General features: G+C 48.5%; 1 pseudogene; it reads right to left on the bottom strand.

Annotated features, from left to right (window-relative positions):
* Positions 1-291: 291 nt before the first annotated feature.
* Positions 292-1,056, bottom strand: LOC121463601 (annotated as a pseudogene).
* Positions 1,057-9,104: the final 8,048 nt, after the last annotated feature.

The raw sequence follows: 9,104 nt of genomic DNA on the forward strand, positions 1-9,104 counted from the left end.
GGTAAATACTACACTTGACGTCCTCATGTAGAAGACTGTGTGTTTCATCTCTCTTGTCACCCTTCACGGTGGCCAGCAAGGCTTTTAGCATCACGTGTAAGGCGAGGAATGCTTCCTGAGGGAGAAAGGTGACCAGCTCATAGGCAGGGCCACACTTTAAATTAATGACTTGTGGATTTTGTGTTTGAGGTTGATCAGGGACAAGAAGAACAGATAACTCCGCCTGGCTGGTTTTTTTTTTTTTTTTTTGGTTTGTAATTATATTTGTGTACAGAAAACCCAGCAGTACATTTAACCCAGTTTAGTGGCGAGTTCTTTGGCCTTTGCCTTTTCCAGCTTGGCAATTCGAGTCACAGATTTAGGACCCAGGACTTTGCTTCCCCAGTGGCGGCGGATCTCATCGTATCTGTCGTTTTGTAGTTGGTCCTAATAGCTTCCACCAGCTTGGCCAGAGCACCTTTGTCTTCTTAGTTAACTGGTGTGAAGGCAACAGTGGTGCACATCTTCCTATGGACCAGCCGCCCCAGCCTGGCCTTTCCCTTGATGATGCAGTAGGGGACCACCATCTTCCGACACAGGGCAGGCAGGAAGACCACCAGCTCAATGGGGTCTATGTCGTGGGCAATCACCACCAGCTGAGCCTTCTTGTTCTCTACCAAAGTGGTGACTGTATTGATGCCTGCTTGAAGCAGCTTTCTTCTCAGCATGGGCCAGCAGCCTCTGCTTCTTCTCCTGCTTGGTCTCTGGCCTGTACTTGTGGGCAAGTTTAAGCAACTGGGTAGCTGTTTGCTGGTCCAGGGCCTGGGTGAACTGGTCAATGGCAGGAGGAATTTTGAGCCGCTCATAGAGGATGGCCCTCTGCCGCTGCAGCCTGATGTAGCGGGGCCATCTGACGAAGCGTGTGAGATCTCTCTTGGGCTGGATATCCTGCCCAATGCTGAAGTTCTTAGGCCTCTTCTCAAACGAAGGATACAACACCTTCTTAGCCTCCTGCTTCTTCACGACGGTAGGGACCGGGACCACCTCCTTCCCTTTGGCCTTCTTTCTCTTGGGCATCTTGCTGGGCTGGAGGAGAGAGAGCTGCTTGGCTGCTTTTAAACTCAGGCAAATGAGTCCGACATGGGGCGACTGCACTGGAAACAGAATTTCATTGCTTGTCTAGAAGTGATCAATGCAGGTTGGAAGCCAAGAAGGACAAATGTCATCGAGCCTCCTTTGACATGTGAGGACCTGTGTTTGATCTCCTTCTTGGATTATGGAGCAAAGGGGACATAGTCCTCTTTCTTGGAAAAACCTCTCCGAGTGTGGCATCAGCCTTTGCTGTGGAGGGGACTGATGGCGGTATTTTCTCAGCATGGAGTCGTCTTACATTCCCGGAGACAGAGCTGAATTGCCTGGATTTGTCAGTGAAGAAATATTGCTGAGCTTCCTACTAACTCAGGAGAGTCTCTGGGTTCTGTGGGAAGGTCTGTGGCAAAGCTGAGAAAATTATACCCAGTGAGAGTTCAGACTCACTGAAAGATGCCAGAAAGGCCCGAGAGGCCTGGTCAATACTGCACTTGCTACAACGGTGAAGTCTGCCCACAGTGGATGGCTGTGGGTGCCTGGAAGCTGCCCAAGGGACCCCAGAGCTCACAGCATTTTCTCTCTCCCTCCCTCCCTCCCTCCCTCCCTCCCTCCCTCCCTCCCTCCCTCCCTTCCTCTCTCCCTGGCAGAGTCTGCACAGAGGCTCTTGCTGGCCTCCTTAAATGGTACATCCAGTGGGTGTGCTGCAGGAAACTCACACAAGAAACCCACCGTAATCCTGGAAGAACTTTTCTCAAGTGGAGACGCCCTCTCACTTCTAGTCCTGTACCCTGTACCACCTGCGCTATGCCAGTCACTGCCCAGCCCTTCAGTGTAGTCAGCAAATATTCTAGATTCATTTGCTTCCAGGCCCTTCCCTGCTACTATGGTGACTAGTAAGTGGCTAGCCAGTTAGTTCACTACAGAAAATGTGTTTATTTATGGATGTATCTCAAACACAGTCACTACATCCTGAAATTCTTTTTTTCCTAAATAGCATGGCTTAGAAACCTTCCTATGTTGGCATGTTAAAGTTTCCTCCAGTTTTCGGTCACTTTCTGGCTCTTCACAAACACGTGTCACCTTTTCCCCTCATGGTGGACATGCCATCAGTTTTCGGTCCTGGCTCTTCTCTGATTTTGCTATGCATTTCCTCCAGTACCATTTTGGCCCAGCCTCTGGAGTGTTTCCTAAGAAGTGAGATCTCTGGGGTGGACGGCACATGCACTGAACACATGCAACAATATTACTGAATAAGACAGTTGAATTTGCAAGCGAGGGTCATTAGCAGAAAAACCCGTTAGGGTAATTCTGCCCTGTAAATGTTATATTTGAGGAGGTCCTTTTACAAAATTGACTTGTGTTCTGCTTTTGTTTTTCCTTTATAAAAGGGCGCATAGAAGCTTATAGCAGGAGGCATATTACTTAAGGCTGAAAATGCTGAGCACATAGCAGCATAACGCCACGTATTAGAAAGCCAGGGTGGTAACAGTGTTAGCGCCTGCTGCTCAAGCTCAGACAGTACGCCATCCAGTGTTCCAATGAGACAACCTAAGGAAACCCCATGATGTCTGTGTAACACAGGCAAAGCAGGAGTGTGTTAGCTGTTTCCTTGTAGGACAAAGTTTCCAACTTAGGATGGGACAGCATTATTTTTGGTTCACAGTCAGAGAGTCCTGTCCATGGTCACTTGGTTCTGAGGTTCCTGTCCATGGTCACTTGACTCTGAGGGCCTTTTCCATGGTCACTTGGCTCTGTTGCTTCCTGGTCTGTGGTGAGGCAGAAATTATGGTGGGGAGTTGGGGGGGAGTAAAGCCGCTCACTTTGTGACAGAGGGAGGAAGGAGGAGAGAGAATGGAAGAGGAATGAAGGAAGAAAGAGGGGCATCAAGGACAAGATAGAAGATTTGAAGCTACACTATAGTGACCTGCTTCCACATACAGGCCCTGCGTCCTTGGATCCCATCAGTTACAAAGGCCAGGCTCTCAGCTCAGGAGTCAGTGCTGTTTATCAAAGGTGGTTTCTAGGCATCTGCTTCACTCTGGGGCTCTGGCCTCTCCTGGATGTCGGCTGAGCCAAGCTGGGGTGAAAACATTCCCAGTCTTAAATTTTGCCATAATTAAAAAGGTGAAGAAAAATCAATGCCATTTGCCAGAGGCTGTTGGATGGTGTATGAATTATACAAAACAAACCTCCTTCCGAAGGCAAAATTCCCATCCTATCAACAGACACCATTTTGGGGCTCACACCTGCTGAACCCAGACTTTGTCCTGATACTCTCATGAGAGAAGGGATGTCTGGGTTCTCTGCTCATAGGCTGCTGGTGATGATATCAGATGGTTGCCGTACATGTGATAGCAGAAGTTTATCCAGGGTTTGGTCTTCTAGGTACACTTCTAGAACCCTCTCAGGAAGTCAGTTATGTTCTAACGTACCCCCTAGGACCAAGAGCTCTTAGAGCTCTCATTTTATTGGTGGGGAAACTGAGGCACATGGTGATTAAATACTTGTCAAATGTCAATGGCTAGGCAGAGGAAAAACAGATATTCTGGGGGCCTCTGGACTCCAGACACACAGGCCTAAATGAGGCACCATTTTGCTTCTGTGCTGTTGAGTTTTCCTGTGTTGGGAACAAGAGCAGAAGTCAGGAAAGCAGAGGAGGAAGAATACATAATGTTGATACCAGGTTTCCTAGTCAGTCTCCAGTCGGCATTGGGCCTCCTGGTCTAGTCAGTATCCAGTGCCTCCCTGCTCTGGCCTGGGATAGTGTAATGTTCATCTTCCTGTCAACTTGCCCAGGACTCAAGATCACCATGAGAACCAGCATTCATGTTTATCCACTTCTTGATTGCAGGTACAATGTGACCTCAGGCTCCTGCCGCCATGTTTCCCCACAATGATGGACTCTATCCTCAAATCATGAGCCCAGACAAACCCTCCCTTCTTTTCACTGCTTCCCACAAGGCGTTTGGAGGAATGAGAAAAGTGGATAATGCAGCCAGGCAGTGTCATTTTGAGTCAGTGCATCTTAGGGCCCATGTGTGCAGTGAGATCTCTGTATTTAACCCTTTCCCGTCTTTGATCCTTCGCGGGGGCCTGGTACCCAAATCAATGAGACATCAGGGCCAAGATGTCACCACAGGGGTGCTTGAGCTTGGAGCCTGCACAGGCTGTTTCCTCAGCCAGCTGACTATAACCCTGTTTCTGTCACCAAAGCAACCTTCCTTAGGCTGAAGTTTGACATACCCACAGGTATAGACTCGGGTAGAAAGAAGGATGGAGAAGAAAGGAAGGAAGGGAAGGAGCAGGAGACAGAAGGGGCAGGTAGAGGTGGACTTCAGTTTTCTCCAGGCTGGAGGAAGGGACATTTGCTCTGGCCATGGTGAAGGCAGGATCCTGCTCCTGAAGCAAGCCCATGGCTGGGGTCCTAGTGCATCCACAGGGAGAAGGTGCTGTTGAAAACTGGAGTAGAGGCCAGGCAGTGGTGGCACAAGCCCTTAATCCCAGCACTTGGGAGGCAGAGGCAGACGGATTTCAGTGAGTTTGAGGTCAGTCTGGTCTACCAAGTGAGTTCCAGGACAGCCAAGACTGTTAAACGGAGAAATCCTGTCTCGAAAACCCTCAAACCAAACCAAACCAAACCAAACCAACCAACCAAACAAACAAAAACCCAAGGAGTACAGTGTGAGGACAGAAAGCAGTGATCAGAAGGGGAGGAAGGGTAGGGCAGAGGGGGCAGGAGAGAGAGGAAGAGGGAGAGGGGAGGAAAGATGGATGAATGTGAGGTAGAGAGGAAGAGTGGGGGAGAGAAGGAGAAACAGTGGGGGAGGGAGGAGCAACTCCTATGTAGAGGAGGTGTCCCTGGGACAGGGCAGACGGCCTGTTTAGCTGTTGTTCAGACTCCCAGATCCTTCACTAGTGTGTGTTCGTGGATTTACACGTGTGGAAGTGTGTAGGAATGGGGATTGCTGTGGCTCTGTCAATTCTCCTGGTGGTGGAGGCCCTGCGGGCGAATGTGGCACTGGGACTTGGAGTGTTAGGGTGCTGTGGTTGTTGGGTCATAGTATTGGGGGGCAGTCCCTCATGAAAGGAAAGTGAAATAGACTCCTATTTAGGAGGTTTCAGCTTCTTGCTCAGCCTAAGGGTATAGGCACCTGTACTCTGTGTTGATAAATGAGACATCCCTGACCTCATGAGAACAGAATCTCTGGATGTGACTGGGTGTCACTATTAGTCTTCTGTGCAGGACATGGACTCTGTTCTCCCAGGACCTTGTTCCTTCCACTCAGAGCAGGGTGTCTGTGTAGACACTGAAGGTGCCACACAGGTGCTGGACACACCTTGGTCATAATTTCTGCTGCTAATGTGTGATTGGTGAGGCTTCCCCTTGCACACTTGTGTGAGGAAGCCCCTGGATGAGACTGGGAAAACTGGTGAAGGCAAGGCTGCCTGAGACCCGAGAGTTATTTCAAACACATTATTGCCCTTGCTATCATGAGCAGACAAGTCCGAATGGTTTTCTTTTACAGAAGTCACCAGAAAGTTCTAGAAAGTGTCATCCCTGTTAGATTACGCAGCACACAGTTGAGGCAGACAGCTGCCACACAAGTCTCTGCTCCATCTCTTCCTGACTGGTCCTGCACCAGGCTTACTTCTCAGGCTTTCTTTTTCTCATCTGTGAAATGGGAGAAGGGCAGCATCCACCCTATGAGTTATAAGGAGGCTTACCGCACTAATGGACACAAAACACACAGAGCAGTGCCAAACCCATAGCAAATGCCACCAACCAGCAGCTATTGGTATTATCTGACTATTACCAGGGCTCTTATCAGTCCTGGGAACTATCAAAACTATCAAGAGCTTTCTCCTCAGGCCATCTGAAAACCTGGGCTATCGGCAAATACTCTTGTAAACGCAAGAAAGAAAATGGACGGGTCACACAAAATGCTTCAAATACATTGCCTACCCCCTCCACTTTTCTCTTCTTGATCATTTCCAAAACTGAAGTATATTAAATATTGGGATACATATGTGAATTGATTCTTGTCTTTTGGGAGTCATGGACACCCTTATAAATGTGAGTGCTGGGAGCTGGGAGCTGACTCCTTCAGTAAAGTGCTTGCTCTACAGGCAAGAGGTTCCGAGTTCAGTCCCCATGCGCATAGAAGTTGAATGTGTGCCTGTAATCCCAGCACTGAGGAAGAAGAGCTAGGAAAAGCCTGGAGGATGCCTATATGTTTTTCTTTGGGTTCACCTTCTTATTTAGCTTCCCTAGGATCGCAAATTATAGGCTCAATGTCCTTTATTTATGGCTAGAAACCAAATATGAGTGAATACATCCCATGTTCCTCTTTTTGGGTCTGGCTTACCTCACCCAGGATAGTGTTTTCTATTTCCATCCATTTGTATGCAAATTTCAAGAAGTCATTGTTTTTTACTGCTGAGTAGTACTCTAATATGTATATATTCCATGAAAGGAGACAGAGACAGAGACCCACATTGGAGCACCGGACAGAAATCTCAAGGTCCAAATCAGGAGCAGAAGGAGAGAGAGCACGAGCAAGGAACTCAGGACCGCGAGAGGTGCACCCACACACTGAGACAATGGGGATGTTCTATCGGGAACTCACCAAGGCCAGCTGGCCTGGGTCTGAAAAAGCATGGGATAAAACTGGACTTGCTGAACATAGCGGACAATGAGGACTACTGAGAACTCAAGAACAATGGCAATAGGTTTTTGATCCTACTGCATGCACTGGCTTTGGGGGAGCCTAGGCAGTTTGGATGCTCACCTTACTAGACCTGGATGGAGGTGGGTGGTTCTTGGACTTCCCACAGGGCAGGGAACCCTGATTGCTCTTCGGGCTGATGAGGGAGGGGGACTTGATGGGGGAGGGGGAGGGAAATGGGAGGCGGTGGCAGGGAGGAGTCAGAAATCTTAAATAAATAAATAAATAAATAAATAAATATTAAAAAAAAAGCCTGGAGCTTGTGGGCTGACAGTCTGGTTGAACCAGTAACTGTCAGGTTCAGTGAGCGACCTGGTCTCAAAAATTAAGATGGAGAAAATCGAAGAAGATAGCCAACACTGACTTTGGCCACCTTTGTACCCACATACACATGTGCACAAATACATACACATGCACCCCCTCACCCTCCAAATAGAATATAGAATCCTATTTCCCTCTCAGAGAGAATGAAGTTTTGCATGTATAACTTCAGGGAGTTCAAGAATTTAGGAAACCACTGTGGATTTTTGTCCTTCTGCCCACAAGAACTCATTTTCATCTCTCTTTTACACATGATCTACAGAGAATAATCTAGAGAAACATTAGAATCCATACTCTGTGATGGTGACTCTGAAGCCTGTATTGGTTATTTTTCTTGTTGTTGTGATTAAAATACTTCCCTGAAGCCACTAGTGGGAGGAGAGACCGAGTTTGGCTAGCCATTTGAGGACCCCTCCTTCACCACGGAGATGGCATGGTGGCGGGCAGATCTGTGGCAGTAGGAGTGCTGGGCACTGCTTGCTCACATGTGCGCAGGTCAGGAAGTCGAGGGCTCAGGCTGGAATCCTCAAGACCCGCTCCCAGAGATCTACTTCCTCTAACTAGTCCCTACTTCAATGCGGTTTAAAACCTCCTGAAACAGCCCACCTGCTGGTAACAAAGTGTTCTAACGTGTGTGTGTGTGTGTGTGTGTGTGTGTGTGTGTGTGTGTGGCCGGGGAAGGACTTAGCTACAGGTCATCTGTGGGAGCCTCAGAGCTCAGGTCATCAGCCCTCTCCGGGACCCCTGCTCTCAGTCTACCACACAGCCCCGCAGGAAGATGCCTCCCAAGTCTCTCAACACACCAGGCTGCCTGGGCGTTGCCTTTAACACTCTTCTCTTAAGCTCTGCAATTTACGGTGCAGTCATTCTGGGAGAAGGCAAGGATTAGTCTTTGTTGTCGGAGCTGCTGTGGGTATTAAAAAGCTCTTGTGGCAATCAGCACCCCACAGGAGAAAACAATGGGGCACTTTGCAGGCCCACTTAGTCAGAACAAGGGGGCGGAGATTTGGATAATCAAGACAAATGTTTCTGAGCCCAGGATGCCTCTAAGAAGGGCTGTAGGAGCTGGGCGAGGCTGGTTTCCTGTGTGTTTTCTGGTTGTGGCAGATGCCTGCCCAGTTACTTTAGCATCGAGGAGGAAAGAACAAGATCCTGGGGGTGGAGCATCTGCTTCAAATGCCCCAGTGAGGGTCGGGGGGCGTGGCTTAGCAGAAACCTTACAGATCAGTCACTTAAACTTCAGCCAAAGGCAGGATTCCAGTCACCCCAAAGAGAGAGAGAGAGAGAAAAAAAAGATGTACAAAGTTGCAACTTTTGAACTTGATAGAACGTCGTTCCAGTCTTCTATTTGTTTTAGAACAGGATCTTGCTGTGTAGCCCAAGCTGGCCCTAATCTTTTGATCCTTCTGCCTCAGTCACCTAGGTGCCAGGATTGCAGACATGTGCTACTCAGCCAGCCTGGCATTTGTAGTTTGATAAATTAACACGACATTTTTCAATATTAAATCTCTGGCAGAATAGCACCCTCCAGGTTCAAATGATGAAAACCTCACTGGTAGCCCCGGTGGCAACTGAACATCCCTGTGTCGTTCACAAACTCTAGCAGGGAGAGAGAGGCATATTCTAGAGGGGCAGAATCCAGGATGTCATAAACAAAGACACATGGGCATCAAAGTGTGTGATCTGGGAGGAAAAGGTCACCTGTCTTTAGCTTAGTTGCTATTCTGTTGCTGAGAAGAGACATCATGACCAAGGCAACTATTATAAAGGAAAACATCTAATTGGGGTGGCTCACAGTTCAGAGGTTTAGTCCATTATCATCGTGGTGGGACATGGCTGTGTGCGGGCAGATGTGGTGCTGGAGAGGCAGCTGAGAAGTCCTACATCTTGCACAGGCAACAGGAAATAAATTGAGACAGTGGGTCTGACTTGAACGGCGGCACATTTCCTTCAATGAGGACACGCTAAAACAACAGGGTCACACCTCCT

This window comes from Microtus oregoni, unplaced genomic scaffold (assembly GCF_018167655.1).
Source record: "Microtus oregoni isolate MIOR12 unplaced genomic scaffold, Mior012 000027F_ref0000203, whole genome shotgun sequence".
NCBI classification, from domain to species: domain Eukaryota; kingdom Metazoa; phylum Chordata; class Mammalia; order Rodentia; family Cricetidae; genus Microtus; species Microtus oregoni.